We start from the raw sequence: 26,676 nt of genomic DNA, 5'->3' as shown, positions 1-26,676 counted from the left end.
GTTCCTCAAAGCCAACACTGTGTGTATGGTGACATTACCCCTGCTATTTCCTCTGCCTTCACATTCATATTTATAAGACAACCACCACCCTGGGGCTAATATCTTCCCGGCCAGCTTGTCATAAAGAAACGAGCACAGCCCAGTGACCATCAGGACAAAACAAACTAGTTATTTCTCACCGTCTCTTCAGTCCTTTAAGCTCATAACAACGGCTTTAATCCTCTAATGACCGACGACGGGACCAGGCAAACATTTACTGTGACAGATTGAAAGGATCCGAACATAAATATAATTACAAGTCACTCACGTGATCCCCTCCTCCTTTACCCCTCCCTCCATCACCTCCCTCCCTCCATCGCCTCCCTCCATCGCCTCCCTCCATCACCTCCCTCCCTCCATCTTTCCCTCCCTCCCTCCCTCTCTCCCTCCCTCTCTCCCTCTCTCCCTCCCTCCCTCTCTCCCTCCCTCCCTCCCTCTCTCCCTCCCTCCCTCCCTCCCTCCCTCCAAGGAACTGCCTGCTAGACCCAGCGTAACACACAAAGGAGATACGCTAAGCTCCGCAGCCTCCAGTAATATGCTGCTTGTTCAATTTACTCATCAAGATCAAACCTCGTGCCAAGTCAACAAAGCAGGGCTAGATAAACCATGATGGATGCGTTAGCTAGCGGTTAGCGCTGCTTTAAAAAAAATGGCTAGACCTTATTAGCAGGGCACTTTCCCTTTATTAGGGCTGCTGTGTTTGCGTTAGCATTTAATGCTAGTTGTTGTGTACTGAACGCTAGCATTGACATCTTAGCTGATGAACCGTGACTGGAACCCAATGGGGTGTGGTAATTCTTTAGGCACCAGCTGCAGATAGCCTGGCTAACTGTTGTTGTAATAATGGAGCCCATTCTTTCTGTAGGGGGGAGGGGGGAGGGGGGGGGGGGGGGTGTCCTTGTTGGACCGTTGTCAAAACATGCTGAGTTTCTTTATAAACACACTTCTCTATTAGGTTAGGAAAGGATACGTCAACTCATCAAGGAAAGCTTTAGGAGTTAGAAGACTTTAAAAATAAACATTGAAATAAACAAAAGACAAAGTAGGAAGAGAAAGTATAGAAGCTATTTTCTGCTAAAACATTTCATACATGTGCATTTGGCAACCACAGGTAGGTTACTACTCTGTCCCAGTCCCAGGTTCTCTGTCCCAGTCCCAGGTTCTCTGTCCCAGTCCCAGGTTCTCTGTCCCAGTCCCAGGTTCTCTGTCCCAGGTTCTCTGTCCCAGTCCCTGGTTCTCTGTCCCAGGTTCTCTGTCCCAGAATCTCTGTCCCAGGTTCTCTGTCCCAGAATCTCTGTCCCAGTCCCTGGTTCTCTGTCCCAGGTTCTCTGTCCCAGGTTCTCTGTCCCAGTCCCTGGTTCTCTGTCCCAGTCCCAGGTTCTCTGTCCCAGGTTCTCTGTCCCAGTCCCTGGTTCTCTGTCCCAGGTTCTCTGTCCCAGAATCTCTGTCCCAGGTTCTCTGTCCCAGGTTCTCTGTCTCAGGTTCTCTGTCCCAGGTTCTCTGTCCCAGTCCCAGGTTCTCTGTCCCAGTCCCAGGTTCTCTGTCCCAGGTTCTCTGTCCCAGTCCCTGGTTCTCTGTCCCAGGTTCTCTGTCCCAGGTTCTCTGTCCCAGTCCCTGGTTCTCTGTTCCAGGTTCTCTGTCCCAGTCCCTGGTTCTCTGTCCCAGTCCCATGTTCTCTGTCCCAGTCCCATGTTCTCTGTCCAAGTCCCAGGTTCTCTGTCCCAGTCCCAGGTTCTCTCTCCCAGTCCCAGGTTCTCTGTCCCAGGTTCTCTGTCCCAGTCCCAGGTTCTCTGTCCCAGTCCCATGTTCTCTGTCCCAGTCCCATGTTCTCTGTCCCAGTCCCAGGTTCTCTGTCCCAGTCCCAGGTTCTCTCTCCCAGTCCCAGGTTCTCTGTCCCAGGTTCTCTGTCCCAGTCCCAGGTTCTCTGTCCCAGTCCCAGGTTCTCTGTCCCAGTCCCAGGTTCTCTGTCCCAGTCCCTGGTTCTCTGTCCCAGTCCCTGGTTCTCTGTCCCAGGTTTTCTGTCCCAGTCCCTGGTTCTCTGTCCCAGGTTCTCTGTCCCAGTCCCTGGTTCTCTGTCCCAGGTTCTCTGTCCCAGGTTCTCTGTCCCAGTCCCTGGTTCTCTGTCCCAGGTTCTCTGCCCCAGGTTCTCTGTCCCAGTCCCTGGTTCTCTGTTCCAGGTTCTCTGTCCCAGTCCCTGGTTCTCTGTCCCAGTCCCATGTTCTCTGTCCCAGTCCCAGGTTCTCTGTCCCAGTCCCAGGTTCTCTGTCCCAGTCCCAGGTTCTCTGTCCCAGGTTCTCTGTCCCAGGTTCTCTGTCCCAGGTTCTCTGTCCCAGGTTCTCTGTCCCAGTCCCAGGTTCTCTGTCCCAGTCCCAGGTTCTCTGTCCCAGGTTCTCTGTCCCAGTCCCAGGTTCTCTGTCCCAGGTTCTCTGTCCCAGGTTCTCTGTCCCAGTCCCAGGTTCTCTGTCCCAGTCTCAGGTTCTCTGTCCCAGTCCCAGGTTCTCTGTCCCAGTCCCAGGTTCTCTGTCCCAGTCCCAGGTTCTCTGTCCCAGTCCCAGGTTCTCTGTCCCAGGTTCTCTGTCCCAGTCCCAGGTTCTCTGTCCCAGTCCCAGGTTCTCTGTCCCAGGTTCTCTGTCCCAGTCCCAGGTTCTCTGTCCCAGTCCCAGGTTCTCTGTCCCAGGTTCTCTGTCCCAGTCCCAGGTTCTCTGTCCCAGGTTCTCTGTCCCAGTCCCAGGTTCTCTGTCCCAGTCCCAGGTTCTCTGTCCCAGTCCCAGGTTCTCTGTCCCAGGTTCTCTGTCCCAGGTTCTCTGTCCCAGTCCCAGGTTCTCTGTCCCAGTCCCAGGTTCTCTGTCCCAGTCCCGGGTTCTCTGTCCCAGTCCCAGGTTCTCCGTCCCAGTCCCAGGTTCTCTGTCCCAGGTTCTCTGTCCCAGTCACAATTTAACTTAAGCTGTAAAACATTGGGAACTGGGAAGTGGAATTCTCCTAGAGAGAGAGAACCAGCTTGCCCTACCCCCCAGGCCAGTACAGATTACATTTCACATTCCTCCTACCTTAGAAATATAAAGAAAACACACTGGGGCAGCATCCAAACTGGCAGCCTATTCCCTATATAGTGCACTACTTTGGGCCAGAGCTCTATGGGGGCCCTGATCAAAAGTAGTGCACTATATAGGGAATAGGATGCCATTTGGGATGCAGTTTTGGAGAGGGAGGAACACATAATGAGAGACAGACTCATGTTGTTATTGAGGCATTTCAAACTCCTAACGGTTTTATCTAGATGAGAATGTTCTGTTCTTGCCTACCATCAGAGTATATGTGAGAGAGAATGCAAGCTGGCATGTATCATGCACTGTAGATACCTCCATCTCTGGTGAGTACCATGTACTGTAGATACCTCCATCTCTGGTGAGTACCATGCACTGTAGATACCTCCATCTCTGGTGAGTACCATGCACTGTAGATACCTCCATCTCTGGTGAGTACCATGTACTGTAGATACCTCCATCTCTGGTGAGTACCATGCACTGTAGATACCTCCATCTCTGGTGAGTACCATGCACTGTAGATACCTCCATCTCTGGTGAGTACCATGTACTGTAGATACCTCCATCTCTGGTGAGTACCATGTACTGTAGATACCTCCATCTCTGGTGAGTACCATGCACTGTAGATACCTCCATCTCTGGTGAGTACCATGTACTGTAGATACCTCCATCTCTGGTGAGTACCATGCACTGTAGATACCTCCATCTCTGGTGAGTACCATGTACTGTAGATACCTCCATCTCTGGTGAGTACCATGTACTGTAGATACCTCCATCTCTGGTGAGTACCATGCACTGTAGATACCTCCATCTCTGGTGAGTACCATGTACTGTAGATACCTCCATCTCTGGTGAGTACCATGCACTGTAGATACCTCCATCTCTGGTATGTACCATGTTTATTTTATTTTTATTTTTTTTCACCTTTATTTAACCAGGTAAGCCAGTTGAGAACAAGTTCTCATTTACAACTGCGACCTGGCCAAGATAAAGCAAAGCAGTGCGATAAAAACAACAACACAGAGTTACATATGGGGTAAAACAAAAACATACAGTCAAAAATACAACAGAAGATATATATACAGTGTGTGCAAATGTAGCAAGTTATGGAGGTAAGGCAATAAATAGGCCATAGTGCAAAATAATTACAATTAGTATTAACACTGGAATGATAGATCTGCAAGAGATGATGTGCAAATAGAGATACTGGGGTGCAAAAGAGCAAACTAAATAACAATATAGGGATGAGGTAGTTGGGTGGGCTAATTTCAGATGGGCTGTGTACAGGTGCAGTGATCGGTAAGGTGCTCTGACAACTGATGCTTAAAGTTAGTGAGGGAGATAAGAGTCTCCAGCTTCAGAGATTTTTGCAATTCGTTCCAGTCATTGGCAGCAGAGAACTGGAAGGAATGGCGGCCAAAGGAGGTGTTGGCTTTGGGGATGACCAGTGAGATATACCTGCTGGAGCGCAGACTACGGGTGGGTGCTGCTATGGTGACCAATGAGCTAAGATAAGGCGGGGATTTGCCTAGCAGTGATTTATAGATGGCCTGGAGCCGTTGGGTTTGACGACGAACATGTAGTGAGGACCAGCCAACAAGAGCGTACAGGTCACAGTGGTGGGTAGTATTTGGGGCTTTGGTGACAGAATGGATGGCACTGTGATAGACTACATCCAATTTGCTGAGTAGAGTGTTGGAGGCTATTTTGTAAATGACATCGCCGAAGTCAAGGATCGTTAGGATAGTCAGTTTAATGAGGGCATGTTTGGCAGCATGAGTGAAGGAGGCTTTGTTGCGAAATAGGAAGCCGATTCTAGATTTAACTTTGGATTGGAGATTCTTAATGTGAGTCTGGAAGGAGAGTTTACGGTCTAACCAGACACCTAGGTATTTGTAGTTGTCCTCATAATCTAGGTCGGACCCGTCGAGAGTAGTGATTCTAGTCGGGTGGGCGGGTGCCAGCAGCGTTCGATTGAAGAGCATGCATTTAGTTTTACTAGTGTTTAAGAGCAGTTGGAGGCTACTGAAGGAGTGTTGTATGGCATTGAAGCTCGTTTGGAGGTTTGTTAACACAGTGTCCAATGAAGGGCCAGATGTATACAAAATGGTGTCGTCTGCGTAGAGGTGGATCTGAGAGTCACCAGCAGCAAGAGCGACATCATTGATATACATGGAGAAAAGAGTCGGCCCAAGAATTGAACCCTGTGGCACCCCCATAGAGACTGCCATAGGTCCAGACAACAGGCCCTCCGATTTGACACATTGAACTCTATCTGAGAAGTAGTTGGTGAACCAGGCGAGGCAGTCATTTGAGAAACCAAGGCTATTTAGTCACCCAAAAGGAATGCGGTGGTTGACAGAGTCGAAAGCCTTGGCCAGGTCGATGAAGACGGCTGCACAGTACTGTCTATTATCGATCGCGGTTATAATATCGTTTAGGACCTTGAGCGTGGCTGAAGTGCACCCCATGACCAGCTCGGAAACCGGATTGCATAGCGGAGAAGGTACGGTGGGATTCGAAATGGTCGGTGATCTGTTTGTTAACTTGGCTTTCAAATACTTTCAAAAGGCAGGGCAGGATGGATATAGGTCTGTAATAGTTTGGATCTAGAGTGTTACCCCCTTTGAAGAGAGGGATGACCGCGGCAGCTTTCCAATCTCTGGGGATCTCAGACGTTACGAAAGAGAGGTTGAACAGGCTAGTAATAGGGGTTGTGACAATTTCGGCGGCTAGTTTTAGAAAGAAAGGGTCCAGATTGTCTAGCCCAGCTGATTTGTAGGGGTCCAGATTTTGCAGCTCTTTCAGAACATCAGCTGTCTGAATTTGTGTGAAGGAGAAGCGGGGGGGGGGGCATGGGCAAGTTGCAGCGGAGGGTGCAGAGCTGGTGGCCGGGGTAGTGGTAGCCAGGTGGAAAGCATGGCCAGCCGTAGCAAAATGCTTGTTGAAATTCTCGATTATTGTAGATTTATCGGTGGCGATAGTGTTTCCTAGCCTCAGTGCAGTGGGCAGCTGGGAGGAAGTGCTCTTATTCTCCATGGACTTTACAGTGTCCCAAAACGTTTTGGACTTAGTGCTACAGGATGCACATTTCTGTTTGGAAAAGTTAGCCTTTGCTTTCCTAACTGCTTGTGTATATTGGTTCCTAACTTCCCTGAAAAGTTGCATATCGCGGGGGCTATTTGATGCTAATGCAGTACGCCACAGGATGTTTTTGTGCTGGTCAAGGGCAGTCAAGTCTGAGGAGAACCAGGGGCTATATCTGTTCTTAGTTCTGTATTTTTTGAATGGGGCATGTTTATTTAAGATTGAGAGGAAATTACTTTTAAAAGAACAACCAGGCATCCTCTACTGACATTTACATTTTACATTTACGTCATTTAGCAGACGCTCTTATCCAGAGCGACTTACAGTTAGTGCATAGATTATTTTATATTTATCATACTGGCCCCCCATGGGAATCGAACCCACAACCCTGGCGTTGCAAACGCCATGCTCTACCAACTGAGCTACATCCCTGCCGGCCATTCCCTCCCCTACCCTGGACAACGCTGGGCCAATTATGCGCCGCCCCATGGGTCTGACGGAATGAGATCTATATCCATCCAGGATACCTGGGCCAGGTCAATTAGGAAGGCCTGCTCGCTAAAGTGTTTTAGGGAGCGTTTGACAATGATGAGGGGTGGTCGTTTGACCGCGGAGCCATTACGGACGCAGGCAATGAGGCAGTGATCGCTGAGATCCTGGATGAAGACAGCGGAGGTGTATTTAGAGGGTAAGTTAGTCAGGATGATAACTATGAGGGTACCCATGTTTACGGATTTAGGGTTGTACATGGTAGGTTCGTTGACAATGTGTGAGAGATTGAGGGCATCTAGTTTGGATTGTAGGATGGCCGGGGTGTTCCTGTACATGTATTATAGATACCTCCATCTCTGGTGAGTACCACGTACTGTAGATACCTCCATCTCTGGTGAGTACCACGTACTGTAGATACCTCCATCTCTGGTGAGTACCACGTACTGTAGATACCTCCATCTCTGGTGAGTACCATGTACTGTAGATACCTCCATCTCTGGTGAGTACCACGTACTGTAGATACCTCCATCTCTGGTGAGTACCACGTACTGTAGATACCTCCATCTCTGGTGAGTACCATGCACTGTAGATACCTCCATCTCTGGTGAGTACCATGTACTGTAGATACCTCCATCTCTGGTGAGTACCATGCACTGTAGATACCTCCATCTCTGGTGAGTACCATGTACTGTAGATACCTCCATCTCTGGTGAGTACCATGTACTGTAGATACCTCCATCTCTGGTGAGTACCACGTACTGTAGATACCTCCATCTCTGGTGAGTACCACGTACAGTGAGACTATAGGATGATATAAAAGTATCTCTGGGGCTACACCATCAGAAGATGTCTCTCCACACGCTGCTCACATCACGGTGCAGCCAACTAGATGCACGCACACACACACACACACACACGCACGCACGCACGCACACACGCACACACACACACTAGGGTTTAATAGTGGGAACCGGGTTACCCTGATTTACCGCCCAAACCCACTCGTGTTTCCCTGGATAAATAACTGCGATAAACTGCAAGTTCAGAGAGGGGGCTTCAGCACGTTCAGAGAGAGGGATCTTCAGCACATTCAGAGAGATGGGGCTTCAGCACGTTCAGAGAGAGGGATCTTCAGCACGTTCAGAGAGAGGGGGCTTCAGAACGTTCAGAGAAATGGGGCTTCAGCACGTTCAGAGAGAGGGATCTTCAGCACGTTCAGAGAGATGGGGCTTCAGCATGTTCAGAGAGATGGGGCTTCAGCACGATCAGAGAGGGGGCTTCAGCATTTTCAGAGAGGGGGCTTTAGCACATTCAGAGAGATGGGGCTTCAGCACGTTCAGAGAGATGGGGCTTCAGCACATTCAGAGAGATGGGGCTTCAGCACGTTCAGAGAGATGGGGCTTCAGCACGATCAGAGAGATGGGGCTTCAGCACGTTCAGAGAGATGGGGCTTCAGCACGTTCAGAGAGATGGGGCTTCAGCACGTTCAGAGAGATGGGGCTTCAGCACGTTCAGAGAGATGGGGCTTCAGCATGTTCAGAGAGATGGGGCTTCAGAACGTTCAGAGAGATGGGGCTTCAGCACGTTCAGAGAGATGGGGCTTCAGCACGTTCAGAGAGATGGGGCTTCAGCACGTTCAGAGAGATGGGGCTTCAGCATGTTCAGAGAGATGGGGCTTCAGCACGTTCAGAGAGATGGGGCTTCAGCACGTTCAGAGAGATGGGGCTTCAGCACGTTCAGAGAGGGGGATCTTCAGCACGTTCAGAGAGATGGGGCTTCAGCACGTTCAGAGAGGGGGCTCCAGCAGCAAAACATCCTAGAACGATGTAGTCTTACCTCAAGTCGACGGAAGCACTGGATGAAATTCTAGCAGAAATGGCTGCAGTCAACGGGTTCTCCTACCCTGCCACTGCAAACAGCATTGTGCTACACACAATATTTACCATATCTGCCAGACTGCTCCACCGTGAGCTGCAATCCAATTTCATTTTGAGCGCTTTCCCAAACTCTTCCTTTTACATAGCCCAGCCCTGTAGCTTGTCATCACTGACCCCTGACTTGCAATCTTCCTCATTTTCTCCACTGTGTGCTTGTGCAGCTCCCCTCTCAGTTCGTAACCTACTGGCTGTCTGCTTCATCATGTTCCCCCATCTTCTTCGGCATCAAACACCAAGTCTTTGTACCAAAAAGATCACCTTTTGTTTTATTTTGTGTTTAGATACGATGTAGGGTAGCCTGTATGTTTTGACCTACATTTTCTTTAGTGAAAAGCCCAATTTATTCTTGGCCTACTGCATGTCGGGTGTTGACAAATGATAACAAATGCAATAAGAAGATGTACGATTTCATGTATAATACACCTTAGAATGGCAACAAGATTCTGTCCAATGGTTTTATATGCTTTAGAGGGACAATTCCGTTTTGGGGCGGAAATACCAAGTTAGCCGGGAGAAAAGGGATTTCTTCTCAGGATGTAACATTTATAAAATACAGGGCAAATATGAACACGCACGCACGCACGCACGCACGCACGCACACACACACACACACACACACACACACACACACACACACACACACACACACACACACACACACACACACACACACACACACACACACACACACACACACACACACACACACACACACACACACACACACACACACACACACACACACACACACACACACACACACACACACACACACACACACACACACACACACACACACACACACACACACACACACACACACACACACACACACACACACACACACACACACACACACACACACACACACACACACACACACACACACACACACACACACACACACACACACACACACACACACACACAACCCATCACAGCACAGAGACACACCATCACAGCACAGCCAACCCAACACCACAGAGACAGCCTCTGACTCACACATGCCCTCCTTTTGGAGCAGATGGTGAAAAATAGCTCTGCCTTCAACATTTTCATAAGCTCTGGGCACTGTTGGGCCACACACCGTGTGTAGCTAGGTGTGTGTGTTCTACACATTGATCTACACAGATCAATAAGCAACTGACTATCTGTTGATAAGCAACTGACAATCTGTTGATAAGCAACTGACAATCTGTTGATAAGCAACTGACAATCTGTTGGTAAGCAACTGACAATCTGTTGATAAGCAACTGACTATCTGTTGATAAGCAACTGACTATCTGTTGGTAAGCAACTGACAATCTGTTGGTAAGCAACTGACTATCTGTTGGTAAGCAACTGACTATCTGTTGATAAGCAACTGACTATCTGTTGATAAGCAACTGACTATCTGTTGGTAAGCAACTGACTATCTGTTGATAAGCAACTGACAATCTGTTGGTAAGCAACTGACTATCTGTTGATAAGCAACTGACTATCTGTTGGTAAGCAACTGACAATCTGTTGGTAAGCAACTGACTATCTGTTGGTAAGCAACTGACTATCTGTTGATAAGCAACTGACTATCTGTTGATAAGCAACTGACTATCTGTTGGTAAGCAACTGACAATCTGTTGGTAAGCAACTGACTATCTGTTGGTAAGCAACTGACTATCTGTTGATAAGCAACTGACTATATGTTGGTAAGCAACTGACTATCTGTTGATAAGCAACTGACTATCTGTTGATAAGCAACTGACTATCTGTTGGTAAGCAACTGACAATCTGTTGGTAAGCAACTGACTATCTGTTGGTAAGCAACTGACAATCTGTTGATAAGCAACTGACAATCTGTTGGTAAGCAACTGACAATCTGTTGATAAGCAACTGACAATCTGTTGGTAAGCAACTGACTATCTGTTGATAAGCAACTGACTATCTGTTGGTAAGCAACTGACTATCTGTTGATAAGCAACTGACTATATGTTGGTAAGCAACTGACTATCTGTTGGTAAGCAACTGACAATCTGTTGGTAAGCAACTGACTATCTGTTGGTAAGCAACTGACAATCTGTTGATAAGCAACTGACAATCTGTTGGTAAGCAACTGACTATCTGTTGGTAAGCAACTGACAATCTGTTGGTAAGCAACTGACTATCTGTTGGTAAGCAACTGACTATCTGTTGGTAAGCAACTGACTATCTGTTGATAAGCAACTGACTATCTGTTGATAAGCAACTGACTATCTGTTGGTAAGCAACTGACTATATGTTGATAAGCAACTGACTATCTGTTGATAAGCAACTGACTATCTGTTGATAAGCAACTGACTATATGTTGATAAGCAACTGCTTGCTAAGGTTTCGGTTAGTGTAAGGATTAGAATAAGGGTAAGGGTTAAGTTTAGGGTTAGGATAAGGTTAAGGGTTAAGTTTAGGGTTAGGATAAGGTTAAGGGTTAAGTTTAGGGTTAGGATAAGGTTAAGGTCTTTGCAGACTGTACCATTTTAGCCGTCTTGTGCCATGATTTTTCCGTCCCAGACAACATGTCAACGTCGTGGGCAATTTCTTAGGTCGTAAACGATTGTCGGACGCTGATTAAGTACCACTACATGCGGTCGTAGGCTCCCACAAAGTTCTGGCAGTCTTTTTTGCCTTTATCGTGTAGTGTTGATTGGGTTACGAGCCGATCCCGGTGGCTGACCAATAGGAACAGGGTCGGCACTGAGTATGCGCACAATAATGTGATTATTGGGAATAGTAAAATGTATATAATAGTTTGATTTAAACTGTTTACATGCTTTGCAAGAAGAACGATTTCCCTAATAATCCTGTTTACATGGACACATCTGAAATCAGGCTACGGATGGGACTTTTGACAAATGCACAAAATCGGCAATCAAAATGAACATCCGTTATTTTGAGGAAGCCTATTTGATTCTGAGTTCGGACATATCAAGTTTGTATGTGAAAACTATTTCTAAGATGCAAACTTTCCGTTATTTTCCGAACTCACTTCACTCGCACATAAGCACAGAGAGAGAGAGAGAGAGAGAGAGAGAGAGAGAGAGAGAGAGAGAGAGAGAGAGAGAGAGAGAGAGAGAGAGAGAGAGAGAGAGAGAGAGAGAGAGAGAGAGAGAGAGACAGAGAGAGAGAGACAGAGAGAGAGAGAGAGAACGGAGAGAGAGAGAGAGAGAGGGAGAGAGGAGAGAGAGAGAGAGACAGAGAGAGAGAGAGAGAGAGAGAGAGAGAGAGAGAGAGAGAGAGAGAGAGAGGCAGGTGCAGCTGATCAGATCAAATACACTGCTACAGTTGACGTAGCCATCGTCGGCTGACACAGCCTCGCAAGCCAATGGCAGAATGTGATGACAGAACTGAAGCAAATCGTACAATCTGGCCAGCTTGATATCAAGATTTTTTTTTATTTTGGTCACGTTGCACAGTGTGCTGTGATAATTGAAAAAAAGACTGAATCCGATGTACAGTCTGCAAAGGCCTTTAGGGCTAGCGAAAGTAGATAGTTAGTTGAACTGTTACTGATAGTCTGTAGAGCATCTTCAGATGTCCTATCCAAATAAAGTGTTACCAGATTTTAAACCAGATTTAAGTCAAAACTGTAACTCGGCCACTCGGGAACATTCACTGTCTTCTTGGGAAGCAACTCCAGTGTAGAGTTGGCCTTGTGTTGTAGGTTATTGTCCTGCTGAAAGGTGAATTCCTCTCCCAGTGTCTGGTGAAAAGCAGACTGAAGCAGGTTTTCCTCTAGGATTTTACCTGTGCTTAGCTCCATCCTGTTTTGTTTTTTTTGATCCTGATAAACTCCCCAGTCTTCGCTGATGTCAAGCATACCCATAACATGATGCAGCCACCACCACCATGCTGAAAAAAAAAAAAAAGGAGGCAGTTACTCAGAGATGTGTTGTGTTGGATTTGCCCCAAACATAACGCTTTGCATTTAGGCCAAAAAGTATATTCCTTTGCCGTGTCTCTTTGCAGTTTTACTTTAGTGCCTTGTTGAATACAGGATGTACGTTTTGGAATATTTTTTATTCCAGAGAAATGCCATGCAGACAGAGTGAGTCTCTAACCAATGTGTCCTGTGACTGTCTCTCTGCCACTCTAAGTGCCACCACTCTTTCCCTCTGAGAGCGTTTCTTAAAAGCCCCATTTCCCACCAGTCACAGGGTCACGCATGTTTCACCCTGTGAACAAACATTACGCGGCGTCGGAGGACGGTCACAGTGCAACGTCCTTGTCGGTCGGGTCCTAAGTGAAGGGCTTTGAATCATAATTAACATCCGACTATTCCAAAGTCTTCTTGTCCCGCGGCTATAAATTAAAAACAACAGTCGACCCGATGCCAGAAGCCTGTAGTTAAGTAGAGCAGTCAAACTGGAATGGGGATGACTGCAACGGTACATATGTATATTTGCCTACACTAAAGAGGGACCATTTCACTTCCAAATCCCTATATGTACTACAAGACGACCTATACCGTGTAGGTTATAGATAATGCTAATACTCTTATTTACTACAGTGCCGAAGGCTACTAAATACACAAAGGTGGGACAATGATTAGCATATGGGCTAACCTAGCTACACTGGTCCTGCCAAATGTAAAGCATCAAGAGGGAAGCGTTCTCTAATCTAATCTCATCACCAACGAAGAAGACAGCATTGAGAACAAGGCTCCAGGGCCTCGGTGTGGCTGAATGCCGCTGCCCGGTCTATCCGTGTGTTGGGGGGGGGGGGGGGGGGGGGGGGGGTGAGAGAGGGAGGGAGGGAGGATATCCACACCTCGGCTGAGTAATGAAAGGGATTCTGGGAAAGTGGAGTTGCATCCAGCACGGCCCTGCGGAGGGTCACGTCTCATTGTTCTCTGAAAAGGACAAATTAACTGGGATTTACTATTACACACTCTACAGCCAGGGAATGTCTTTAGCCTCCCCCCTCCCCCTCACTCTCACCCACACTATCTCCCCTCATTCTCACCCACACTATCTCCCCTCACTCTCACCCACACTATCTCCCCTCACTATCTCCCCTCACTCTCACCCACACTATCTCCCCTCACTCTTACCCACACTATCTCCCCTCACTATCTCCCCTCACTCTCACCCACACTATCTCCCCTCACTCTCACCCACACTATCTCCCCTCATTCTCACCCCTTACCTTTCCCCCCTACCCACTCTCTCACCCTCACTAGAATCATCAGGATGGGATGAAATGGCCTGTGGGTAACCTGTTACCCCAGCAACAACAAGCCCCTCAACAAACACCGGGATAATATATTTAAAAATATATAAGCGGACAATTCCACAGTAACGGAATTAAACTGACTCATATTTTTCACTTTAAAAATGTATGCCAAACAAAAACTCTATGCACAAGGACTACTTTGAACAATTTACACAGAAAAGTTCATAAAAACATATTTACTGGAAGAACTGTGCAGATGCAAAGTTTGGTAACAGAATTACAGTAAAATCTCCCTCAGTTTTTTTATGCGGCCACATTTTCCAAAAAACTCTTACATATCTGCTCCTATTAAGATTCAAAATGAAATTAAAACGTGAGTTATTGAACTACATTTTGGGTCCCTGATCTGTCCTTCACAGAAATGCATAATGATGATATGAAAGTCATTATCTTTATGGTGACGTATCCTGAATAGGTAAACAAAAAGGTAGAAATATACAATATCCTCCTTAAGCATATTTGGCTATTATTCTAATGAGCTCCGCCCCCAAACAAAACCACATTTGGTTGGACCAGACCACATCTGAACCAATCATAGACATCTACAGCCCAGCACAGTAGAGCTCAGTACAGTAAAGTAGATATGTTCGTGATTGGTTCAGATTTCGTCCGGGGGCGGACTGACCAAATTTCAACTGCTTTTCAACGTCCATGGACTTCGGTGTCGGTCGGTGCTCAGTGGGTGAGGATGCTTGTTACAGTAAATGCAAAGAGGGTAGGTGGTAGGTGTCGGGAAAGGTGACATTAACTGGAGAGAGAGAGAGAAGAGAGAGAGAGGCAGGGGTTGTCCAGACTGTTTTCACACTCTTGCTTTGACCACCAGATGACAGAAACAGAAAGAAAACAGTTATGAGCTGAACATAACAGTATACCAGTGGAAGGAGGACAGTAGCAGGAGACCCTATGAGCTGAACATAACAGTATACCAGTGGAAGGGAGGACAGTAGCAGGAGACCCTATGAGCTGAACATAACAGTATACCAGTGGAAGGGAGGACAGTAACAGGAGACCCTATGAGCTGAACATAACAGTATACCAGTGGAAGGAGGACAGTAGCAGGAGACCCTATGAGCTGAACATAACAGTATACCAGTGGAAGGGAGGACAGTAACAGGAGACCCTATGAGCTGAACATAACAGTATACCAGTGGAAGGAGGACAGTAGCAGGAGACCCTATGAGCTGAACATAACAGTATACCAGTGGAAGGGAGGACAGTAGCAGGAGACCCTATGAGCTGAACATAACAGTATACCAGTGGAAGGAGGACAGCAGCAGGAGACCCTATGAGCTGAACATAACAGTATACCAGTGGAAGGGAGGACAGTAGCAGGAGACCCTATGAGCTGAACATAACAGTATACCAGTGGAAGGAGGACAGTAGCAGGAGACCCTATGAGCTGAACATAACAGTATACCAGTGGAAGGAGGACAGTAACAGGAGACCCTATGAGCTGAACATAACAGTATACCAGTGGAAGGAGGACAGCAGCAGGAGACCCTATGAGCTGAACATAACAGTATACCAGTGGAAGGAGGACAGTAGCAGGAGACCCTATGAGCTGAACATAACAGTATACCAGTGGAAGGAGGACAGTAGCAGGAGACCCTATGAGATGAACATAACAGTATACCAGTGGAAGGAGGACAGTAGCAGGAGACCCTATGAGCTGAACATAACAGTATACCAGTGGAAGGAGGACAGTAGCAGGAGACCCTATGAGCTGAACATAACAGTATACCAGTGGAAGGGAGGACAGCAGCAGGAGACCCTATGAGCTGAACATAACAGTATACCAGTGGAAGGAGGACAGCAGCAGGAGACCCTACTGTGGTTTGTGACTACTATGATTTCCCTTTGTAGACAATTCAATTGCAGTAATTCCGTTACTGATTTTTTGGTAATTCCGTTACCGATTTGATAACAGACTTACAAGTTTTAATCACTTAATAATTAATAAACAAACTTGATATCAGTAAAATCACTATAACAAATTGGTAGGTCTACCTTTACTTGTTACTTCTGTGAACTTTCATTATCCTGTTTTATTTAATGTTATATTTCAATATATATTTGCATATGCAATATGCTGAAGATTGAATTTGGTCCTTTTCACTATGAGTCTTCATTTGAATGCAGTCTGTGGTTAGGTGATATTTGCAATAGGTTTGTCAGGGAAGGTAAAAACATTTTCATCTTTGATTTTAACCCTATGCTATCCATTTTCAAAGTCAAGCTTTTCTTTATAAGAAGAACTCATTCAGCTTGTTTAATTAGCACAGCATAGAGTGGTTGACTTTTGGAATACTTTGATTTTTTATTTTTTTTTAAAGAACAACGCACATTTGATTTCCTTTCTGTGTAGACCAGTCAGCAACATTGAGAAACCAACATTTTCTTATTTTCATGTTTATAAACTGTAGCTGTATTATGTAACTATGACCTCTGACCTGACACTATTGGTTTTTATTACAGCCCAACTATGACCTCTGACCTGACACTATTGGTTTTTATTACAGCCCAACTATGACCTCTGACCTGACACTATTGGTTTTTATTACAGCCCAACTATGACCTCTGACCTGACACTATTGGTTTTTATTACAGCCCAACTATGACCTCTGATCTGACACTATTGGTTTTTATTACAGCCCAACTATGACCTCTGACCTGACACTATTGGTTTTTATTACAGCCCAACTATGACCTCTGACCTGACACTATTGGTTTTTATTACAGCCCAACTATGACCTCTGACCTGACACTATTGGTTTTTATTACAGCCCAACTATGACCTCTGACCTGACACTATTGGTTTTTATTACAGCCCAACTATGACCTCTGACCTGACACTATTGGTTTTTATTACAGCCCAAGTATGACCTATGACCTGACACTTGAGAATCGAGACAACAAATCAGTAGTGTAATTTCAGCCTAGCATCAACAGTCGTGGCATCAAGCCAACTTTACTCAACTATGTCAGACCTTTTAATGAATCAAATGTGTTCTGCTGTTTCTGTTGCTGCTTTGCTGACTTACCCACTAGCACGCACACACACACACAGGCACACACACAGGCACACACACACTAGAGTTTTCCCTAACGCTGGCCGTCGGTAACAGTCGGTAACAAACTCATTTTGGCTGCTTTTTCCACTTCATAAATTAAAGGCTTCTTTTGATTTCAGAGTTTCAATTGGCTGGTCAGAAAAGTCCGTATAGCCTATGAACGACATGTTCTAGCGCTCACGGAGGATGAACTGCCCCCCCCTTTTCCTCTGCCAACAAAATTAGTCATGAACAGAAAAATTGGACAATCCCATAGCAGAATAGTTTACCTAGTCTGCTTGTTGTTGTGCGTTCTATGCAAGATAAATATTTATCTCGAGGTGCATTCAAGTCAAACATGCATTCTGACAAGCAGTCAATGCACAACAATTCTTATTGCAATCGTGGGAAAAACACCTTTGAAAGCAGTTGATGGCCTTTGTTAAAAACAAGGGGATTCCAGCTTTCCAGTGCTACCCCCTTTATTGCTCAGCTCCTACAATTGCGCACCTGGCATCGTTTTAGAAACGCAATTACAACCGGGGCTTCAAGCATGGTTTAGGGACAACTGCTCAACAGAGCTCTTAAAAGGGGCAATGGCTTTTTAAAAAGGGCAATGACATACTTTGTAATTATATATATACAGTGGGGAGAACAAGTATTTGATACACTGCCGATTTTGCAGGTTTTCCTACTTACAAAGCATGTAGAGGTCTGTCATTTGTATCATAGGTAGCCTTCAACTGTGAGAGACGGAATCTAAAACAAAAATCCAGAAAATCACATTGTATGATTTTTAAGTAATTAACTTGCATTTTATTGCATGAAATAAGTATTTGATACATCAGAAAAGCATAACTTAATATTTGGTACAGAAACCTTTGTTTGCAATTACAGAGATCATACGTTTCCTGTAGGTCTTGACCAGGTTTGCACACACTGCAGCAGGGATTTTGGCCCACTCCTCCATACAGACCTTCTCCAGATCCTTCAGGTTTTGGGGCTGTCGCTGGGCAATACGGACTTTCAGCTCCCTCCAAAGATTTTCTATTGGGTTCAGGTCTGGAGACTGGCTAGGCCACTCCAGGACCTTGAGATGCTTCTTACGGAGCCACTCCTTAGTTGCCCTGGCTGTGTGTTTCGGGTTGTTGTCATGCTGGAAGACCCAGCCACGACCCATCTTCAATGCTCTTACTGAGGGAAGGAGGTTGTTGGCCAAGATCTCGTGATACATGGCCCCATCCATCCTCCCCTCAATACGGTGCAGTCGTCCTGTCCCCTTTGCAGAAAAGCATCCCCAAATAATGATGTTTCCACCTCCATGCTTTACGGTTGGGATGGTGTTCTTGGGGTTGTACTCATCCTTCTTCTTCCTCCAAACACGGCGAGTGGAGTTTAGACCAAAAAGCTCTATTTTTGTCTCATCAGACCACATGACCTTCTCCCATTCCTCCTCTGGATCATCCAGATGGTCATTGGCAAACTTCAGACGGGCCTGGACATGCGCTGGCTTGAGCAGGGGGACCTTGCGTGCGCTGCAGGGTTTTAATCCATGACGACGTAGTGTGTTACTAATGGTTTCCTTTGAGACTGTGGTCCGAGCTCTCTTCAGGTCATTGACCAGGTCCTGCCGTGTAGTTCTGGGCCGATCCCTCACCTTCCTCATGATCATTGATGCCCCACGAGGTGAGATCTTGCATGGAGCCCCAGACCGAGGGTGATTGACCGTCATCTTGAACTTCTTCCATTTTCTAATAATTGCGCCAACAGTTGTTGCCTTCTCACCAAGCTGCTTGCCTATTGTCCTGTAGCCCATCCCAGCCTTGTGCAGGTCTACAATTTTATTCCTGATGTCCTTACACAGCTCTCTGGTCTTGGCCATTGTGGAGAGGTTGGAGTCTGTTTGATTGAGTGTGTGGACGGGTGTCTTTTATACAGGTAACGAGTTCAAACAGGTGCAGTTAATACAGGTAATGAGTGGAGAACAGGAGGGCTTCTTAAAGAAAAACTAACAGGTCTGTGAGAGCCGGAATTCTTACTGGTTGGTAGGTGATCAAATACTTATGTCATGCAATAAAATGCAAATTAATTACTTAAAAATCATATAATGTGATTTTCTGGATTTTTATTTTAGATTCCGTCTCTCACAGTTGAAGTGTACCTATGATAAAAAATTACAGACCTCTACATGCTTTGTAAGTAGGGAAACCTGCAAAATCGGCAGTGTATCAAATACTTGTTCTCCCCACTGTGTGTATATATATATATATATATATATTACAATCAGGATATCGTGTCCAGTGGGGGTAAATGCAGATGGGCGACCCCATGCTTCAGTCTGTATAGCCACCATGTTGCATCAGTTGGGCTACAGGTCATAGGTCTTATTGATAATAGCACCCCTAATAATATGGACCATGCATTGGCTATCTGCATGCTCCAATATATCACATACATATTAACATAATGTTAATGGTCCTCATTCATCTCCCGAGTGGCGCAGTGGTCTAAGGCACTGTATTGCAATGCTAGCTGTGCCACTAGAGATCCTGGTTCGAATCCAGGCTCTGTCGTGTGTCGGCCGCGACCGGGAGACCCATGGGGCGGCGCACAATTGGCCCAGCGTCGTCCAGGGTAGGGGAGGGAATGGCCGGCAGGGATGTAGCTCAGTTGGTAGAGCATGGCGTTTGCAACGCCAGGGTTGTGGGTTCGATTCCCACGGGGGGCCAGTATAAAAAAATATATATATATAAATATGATCCAAGTATGTAAGCACTACCAACAGAATGAATGTGATAATTGATTCAAAATGGCCGCCCTCTGCTGGTGATTTGCAGGATGTGCAAGGACACAAGTAAAAGGAGGGCTGTGATTGGTTAAATCGCCTACTGTGCCAATTTCTCTGTATAAAAATGGGCCGTAACTTCAAAACTAGCAGAGATCTCACTCTGGAACTTTGAGTACATTATGTTCAACAATATATCAACATTTTAGTTTTTCTCAATATTCATCTTCATATTTTTCAATATTCATAAATTAATTCAGAATATTACTCATATTACAGAGCATGTGGTAAAGCTTCATGACACACATTTTTTTGTAGAACCTACAGATTAAACATTATGGAGTCTTAAAGGAGGGCAAATTTGATTAATTATTTCTCAATAATGCTTTTAAATACAAATGTCAAATATATGTCAACAATCCTCCAAAAAGGACCATCATTCTATGTATAACATTTGTTCTGGTTTCGTATGGAATCACTCCACATCTTTCAGCTCAATTCCATAATTCATTTTACCCATCTAGGAGGTAAACCCGTTAAAGTATTCAATAATTTTGCTGTGTATTTCGGATTGGAATCAAAACATTAAAAATGTACCAGAGGGCACCAAAATAGAGCATTTTCTGCAAATAAAAATTGGACCCTGGCTGGCTACTCCACACACACACTGCACACACCACCGTTTCCCTTTTATGCATTTATCATGTGCTCACCCCAATCGTCAACATCCCCATATTCCCTGTCTGTCTGTCTGTCTGTCTGTCTGTCTGCCTGCCTGCCTGCCTGCCTGCCTGCTCTACACCATAGGAATAGAATCTGGCTGCCAGTCCACCCTTTATGCCGTCAACGACTTGAATGGGGACGCCTGTTCTATAGATTATACGTCTATGCTCTAACCCAGCCTTCCTCCAGTCTGTACAATAACAACTGCCATCAGCACTAGGCTGCACACCAGAAAGGCACAGAGAGAGAGTGCACACTATAATGTGATTAAATGTTCTGTGGTCTGGCGCCCCTCCCAAGTACCTCTCCCATCCCTCCTCCCCCCCCCCCCCCCCCTCTCTCTCTCTCTCTCTCTCTCTCTCTCTCTCTCACACAGATCCCCCCCCCCACCCCCCCCCCCCCCCTCTCCCTCTCTTTCTCACAGAAAACACAGATTCCCTCTCTATCTCTGAGGAGGAGTGTTTTGAAAATAGAACTCCATGTTGACAGTCAACCGCAGAGTTAACAGGTATGCCGATCCTAACTATCTGGAATTGACTTTATTATGATCCAGTATCTGTATTCATCCATGTGACTGTCTCCGTGTGTTATTAGAAAGGTATATATATATATATATATATATATATATATATATATATATATATATATATATATATGGGACTGTGATGGGCCAGCTGACTGCAGTAGAGAGGCTGAGTATTACTATGACGAGTCTCACACCACTAAATAAATTCAACTAGGTTAACAGTCAGTGAATCCACTCACACAGTCGTTAGTACTGAGTGATTAACCCACTTTTTTTTTTTACCCTGGGTTTTAAAACAAGCAATTGACCAACATTGGTTCAATTGGTATCTCTATCCTGAAAATACACGATGTAAGTGATTGATAGTTGGTATTCAGCAGTCATTAAAGTCTACCTTATTTACTTTGAAGAACTACTAAAATAGTGATTTAGTCAGACAGCACAGGCAGCAGCTCTATAGAGATGAGATGATGACTTGGAATGAAATAATAAAGTCATTCAATAAAACTAATGGAATATACACAACTGAAATATTTTATTAAAGTAAAGTAATGTGAATAAATGATGGTTAATAAGTGATAAGCAGTAATGGACAGTCACTACCATCATGGGACTTTAATTACACAGTGTGTGGTGTGGTGTGGGTGTGGTGTTGGTGTGTTGGTGTGTGGTGTTGGGGTGTTGGTATGTGGTGTTGGTGGTGTGGTGCTGCATTGGGGTGTTGGTGTGGTATGGTGTGGTGGTGGGGTGTGGTGGTGTGGTGTGGTGCTGCATTGGGGTGTTGGGGTGGTGGTGTGGTGGTGGGGTGTGGTGTTGGTGTGTTGGTATGTGGTGTTGGTGGTGTGGTGTGGTGCTGCATTGGGGTGTTGAGGTGGTGATGTAGTATGGTGTGGTGGTGGGGTGTGGTGTGGTGCAGTAGTGGTGGTGTGGTGGACAAAGTAATGAAGCCTCGTGTGTCCTCTCTAATCTCAGAGCTGAATAATTTCCCATGTGGCACAGCCGTTTCCAGCTTCCGCCCGCCTGCCCGCCTGGTCCATACAGAGAGAGAGAAAGAGAGAAACCCCTCTTTAAGAACGTGTTGCCGTTGCCAATCCACACAATGCCACACACAGACCTCTATAGACATATGAAGCTTTGTATGGACAAGACATCACAGATATAGGCTAGTTTATGGAAAAGTAACCGTGAATAAAATGTAACCGTGAATGAATTGCGAACATGGGCTTTCAACAACTAAATACATGTAACGAGCTGCGTTATCCATCCAATTAGCTAAAACACCACAGCAAACTGAACAGCCTTTATTAGCCCTGTACTATGTAGCTAACAACTTTCCCTTGGTTAGTAGAAGCTAAAGCTAACAACTTTCCCTTGGTTAGTAGGAGAACAGAGAGAGACACAGAGAGAGACACAGAGAGAGAGAACACAGAGAGAGAGAGAACACAGAGAGAGAGAGAGAAGAGAGAGAGAGAGAGAGAGAGAGAGAGAGAGAGAGAGAGAGAGAGAGAGAGAGAGAGAGAGAGAGAGACAGAGAGAGAGAGACAGAGAGAGAGAGACGGGGAGAGACGGGGAGAGACGGGGAGAGAGAGAACAGAGACAGGGAGAAGACAGAGAGAGAGAGAGACAGAGAGAGAGAGACAGTGAGAGAGAGAGACAGTGAGAGAGAGAGAGAGAGAGACAGTGAGAAGACAGAGAGAGACAGTGAGAAGACAGAGAGAGACAGTGAGAAGACAGAGAGAGACAGAGAGAGACAGAGAGAGAGAGAGACAGGGAGAGAGAGAGAGAGAGAGAGAGAGAGAGACAGAGAGAGAGAGAGAGAGACAGAGAGAGAGAGAGACAGGGAGAGAGAGAGAGACAGGGAGAGAGAGAGAGAGAGAGAGAGAGAGAGAGAGAAAATGGTCCTGGGTTACAGATCTCAGTTTCAATGTGTCTTTTGTTTGACGGCTGGTGTTTCAACATCCTTAAAATTGATAGAATAGAGGTTTTGTTTGACGGCTGGTGTTTCAACATCCTTAAAATTGATAGAATAGAGGTTTTGTTTGACGGCTGGTGTTTCAACGGCTGGTGTTTCAATATGCTTAAGACGGCTGGTGTTTCAGCATGCTTAAGATGAATAGATGAAGGTCAGCATGGTAGAGTCTGTCTCTCTGTGTGTGTGTGTGTGTGTGTGTGTGTCTGTCAGCCCCATGATAATTCGCAAGCTCAACTTGGGGGCCCCTGAGAGGTGGCAGAGGGGAAGGAGGGGGAGGAGGATGGAGGGGGAGGAAGAGAGGGAAGAGGAGGGAGGGAGGGAGGGAGGGAGGGAGGGAGGGAGGGAGGAGGGAAGCTCTCCAGTCCTTAAGATTGGAAGGACTCTATTGGAATCCAGACACTGATCAAGCAACATGTCACCTAACAGATGGTCAGGCACACAGCGCTGCTACCTTAAATCAATGCTTCTTTTGCAGGTTCCATCGAGTGGCTAGCTTCGACCCTTGACCCTTTGTGATGTCACTCATATCCCATACATGTTTTACCAAAGAGTAAACAACAACAAGAGTGTGGCAGGAATGTGGGGAAACCCTAAAGACCATGACCCAACCAATACCCAATTACTGCCACAAGTGCTGTAGACCCTGTTTAAACGTTTTCTGTAGACCCTGTTTAATAGTTTTCTGTAGACCCAGTTTAATAGTTTTCTGTAGACCCTGTTTAATAGTTTTGTTCCCAAGTTTCAAATGCTAAACCACCGCTACACATGGACGGGACCAATTTCACACTGCTGTTCTGATGAGGTAGAGAGAGAGAGAGACGTTTAGTTAGGCGACCTATTGAAAACCCGTCTTGGACCTCTCTCTCTCTCTCAGCACAAAGACTAGAAACGTGTTTCTCCCCTTGTTCTTTATTTATAAAATCAGTCGAGAAGTAGACACTCCCAAAACATACTGCCAAAGTAGACAAGTATAGCGGCATGCAACAATTGGGAGATTTATCTGAATATATATTTTTTATTATAACAATAGTCTACTTTTTAAGTGGCTCTCAAGAGGGAGAGAGAGAGAGAGAAAGCGAGCGAGAGAGAGAGAGAGGGGGGGCAAGGGAGAGAGAGAGAGGGGGGGTGCAAGGGAGAGAGAGAGAGAGAGGGGGGGGGCAAGGGAGAGAGAGAGAGAGCGAGAGGGGGCAAGGGAGAGAGAGAGAGAGAGCGAGAGGGGGCAAGGGAGAGAGAGAGAGAGAGCGAGAGGGGGCAAGGGAGAGAGAGAGAGAGAGAGGGGGCAAGGGAGAGAGAGAGAGAGAGAGCGAGAGAGAGAGAGTGAGGGGGCAAGGGAGAGAGTCTATCTCTGACAATGATTAGAAAGCAGAGCAGCTAGGGTGGTGTGTGTCTGCCTTATTTCTTTCCTCTTGGCTGTTCTTTCGCTTCCTAGACAGATGTACAAGCAGTTATGAAAAGAAAGCTAGTTCTGTGTGAGAGAGACTCCCAACCTTCACTCCCTACTGGATTCTGATCCGGACACCGCCAGAATTCAGGGATTGGACTAGTTAAACCCACTAAAACAGTAATAACACCAACAAAACAGCCCCAGGTTTGTCATTTCTGCCTGTGCACACAAAAGTAGTAGGCTAATGATAAACGTATTACAAAAAAATAATATAGGCTAACCCTAGGTTATAACCTACATGTGATAATTACGAATTATGATGCATATTTATTATGAATAGGCTACCATAAATAGCAGGTTAAGTAAATCACATTGTATGATATGATATTCCAATGGTTGTTGATAATGTATGTTAAAATTGTAACCCTGATTTTATTAATGGAATTTTGACACGACAAAGAAAGATTGTTGAACTGCCATGTGTCTCGCGCTAAACGAATGCAATCTCCAAAAAGTGACCACCAAAACACTACCCCCCGCCCACACACACACACACACACACACACACTGCTGGACTGATCGAGTCTTGATCCACCAAAATCTACGAAACAACACAACAGATCCGTCGCCGTGAAAGACCAGGCTACCGCATCTCGGCTATAATTGACGAAATGCACAACCTGCCAACTACCCGACAATACGTCTCTATCTCAGTACAGCAACGTCGCAGCATTGATTACACGACAAGCTCCCTGCCGTTGCTTCAAGTGGTCACTCCATTGTCGGGGAAACAATCCCAAACGGACCATGTAGTAGAGAGAAGCACAAAATCCTCCCGAGCGGAAGGTGTCCAACGCGACAGACACAGGCTGCAACCAACGGAACAATCACGTAACTTAACTTACCAGATTTAAAGCGAGTGGCGAAACGGCTCGGAGAAAGTCCTCTTTAGTAATTTTCAGGATCTTGATTTTTAAACGATCTTCCTCTCGTCACTACCACTGAGAATGGCTGGGGCTCAACGTCAGCGGGTGAATCAACTAAGATAGAGCACAGTAAGTTGAAGTGTCAAATTACATTGGCCATTCTATTCCCAAAGGGCCATGCTTGGTGGTTAGGAACAAAATGTGTTGCGGATTTGCAGTGAGGAGCCGTAACAAGTACAGGGACACACTGGAATGGACTGATTTTTGTCGCCTGGAAGAATTTGACATCTGTTACGCTATACACGGTGTTATTTAATTATATAACGGGATAATTAAACGTAGACGTATTTAATTATCATAATGATGAATTATTTTTAGGAATAGGACATTGTATTTGTGGAAAAATTGGTAATAAATAAACACAAATATATATATATAAAAAATAGATACATATACAGTAAATATCAACTATCTACTCTGTGACATTTATTTTTATTTTTTATAAACGTTTACCACCTTTTTAAACACCTTATGTTATCAAAATGTGATATTGTACATATTATTATGAATATGATTACTATCATTATTAGTATTATTACTCTCCAGTGCTACGCTTCATGGATATGGACAACTTTTTCCTTGTTTTCTTGGTGGCAGTCTCTGATGGAAAGGTCTGAATAACAAAGGGGTTTTCTCTTTCGGGGAAAAAGACTGTCCTCTCTCCTCCTTGCTCCTCCGTGACCCGGAAACCGATAAGTGGTCGAGGAGTGTGTCAATTCGTTAGTAGGAAAACGGAAGAGTGTCCTCCCCTCATCTTTCATCCAGGATACCAGAGAGGAAGAGGCGAAGCGAGAGGGATAACTGGGCCCAAAATCTGTCATCTCCAGTAGGTGGCGTTTTTGTTTTGTTTTTTTTCGATCACCAATCAAGGAGTTTTTGTAAGGAGGAGCTCAATGAGTGTCGGATTTGGTTAATAAAACATTTAATGGTTTATTTGCTCCTTGTGGCTTATTTGTTCGAATAAAAGTTTCGTAATGCTTAGCTTGTTATGATTGTACTGATATCCGTCTTTCAGATGGGACGTCAAACGGACGGGTGTCCTGACTCTGTGGTCACTAAAGATCCCATGGCACTTAATCATAAGAGTAGGGGTGTTAACCCAGGTGTCCTGGCTAAATTCCCAATCTGGCCCTCATAACATCATGGCCACCTAATCCCCCGGGGTTTCCAATTGACTCATTCATCATCATTTATTTTGGGATCCAGCCCTGTAAACGTCATTTATTTTGGGATCCAGCCCTGTAAATGTCATTTGCCTAATGACGCGCGAGTGGAGAAGAACCGTCTCGTTCACTCTCCTCGCCAACTCTCCTCGCCGACTCTCCTCGATTAACTTTGACCTCTTTCAAAAGGAGGCGAGAGAGGACATAGGAGAGAGGACGTAGGAGAGAGGACGTAGGAGAGAGG

The 26,676-nt window shown here is 45.6% G+C and overlaps 1 long non-coding RNA gene across 1 annotated transcript; it reads left to right on the top strand.

Annotated features, from left to right (window-relative positions):
- The first annotated feature begins 24,846 nt into the window (after nucleotides 1-24,846).
- Nucleotides 24,847-26,200, top strand: LOC311113968. Its single transcript, XR_014611065.1, has 2 exons — nucleotides 24,847-25,338; nucleotides 25,867-26,200. It is a non-coding gene; the product is annotated as an uncharacterized lncRNA (long non-coding RNA).
- Nucleotides 26,201-26,676: the final 476 nt, after the last annotated feature.

This window comes from Coregonus lavaretus (genome assembly GCF_964263955.1).
Source record: "Coregonus lavaretus genome assembly, contig: HAP1_SCAFFOLD_2881, whole genome shotgun sequence".
Classification (NCBI taxonomy): domain Eukaryota; kingdom Metazoa; phylum Chordata; class Actinopteri; order Salmoniformes; family Salmonidae; genus Coregonus; species Coregonus lavaretus.
This window is presented reverse-complemented; position numbering and strand designations above follow the sequence as displayed.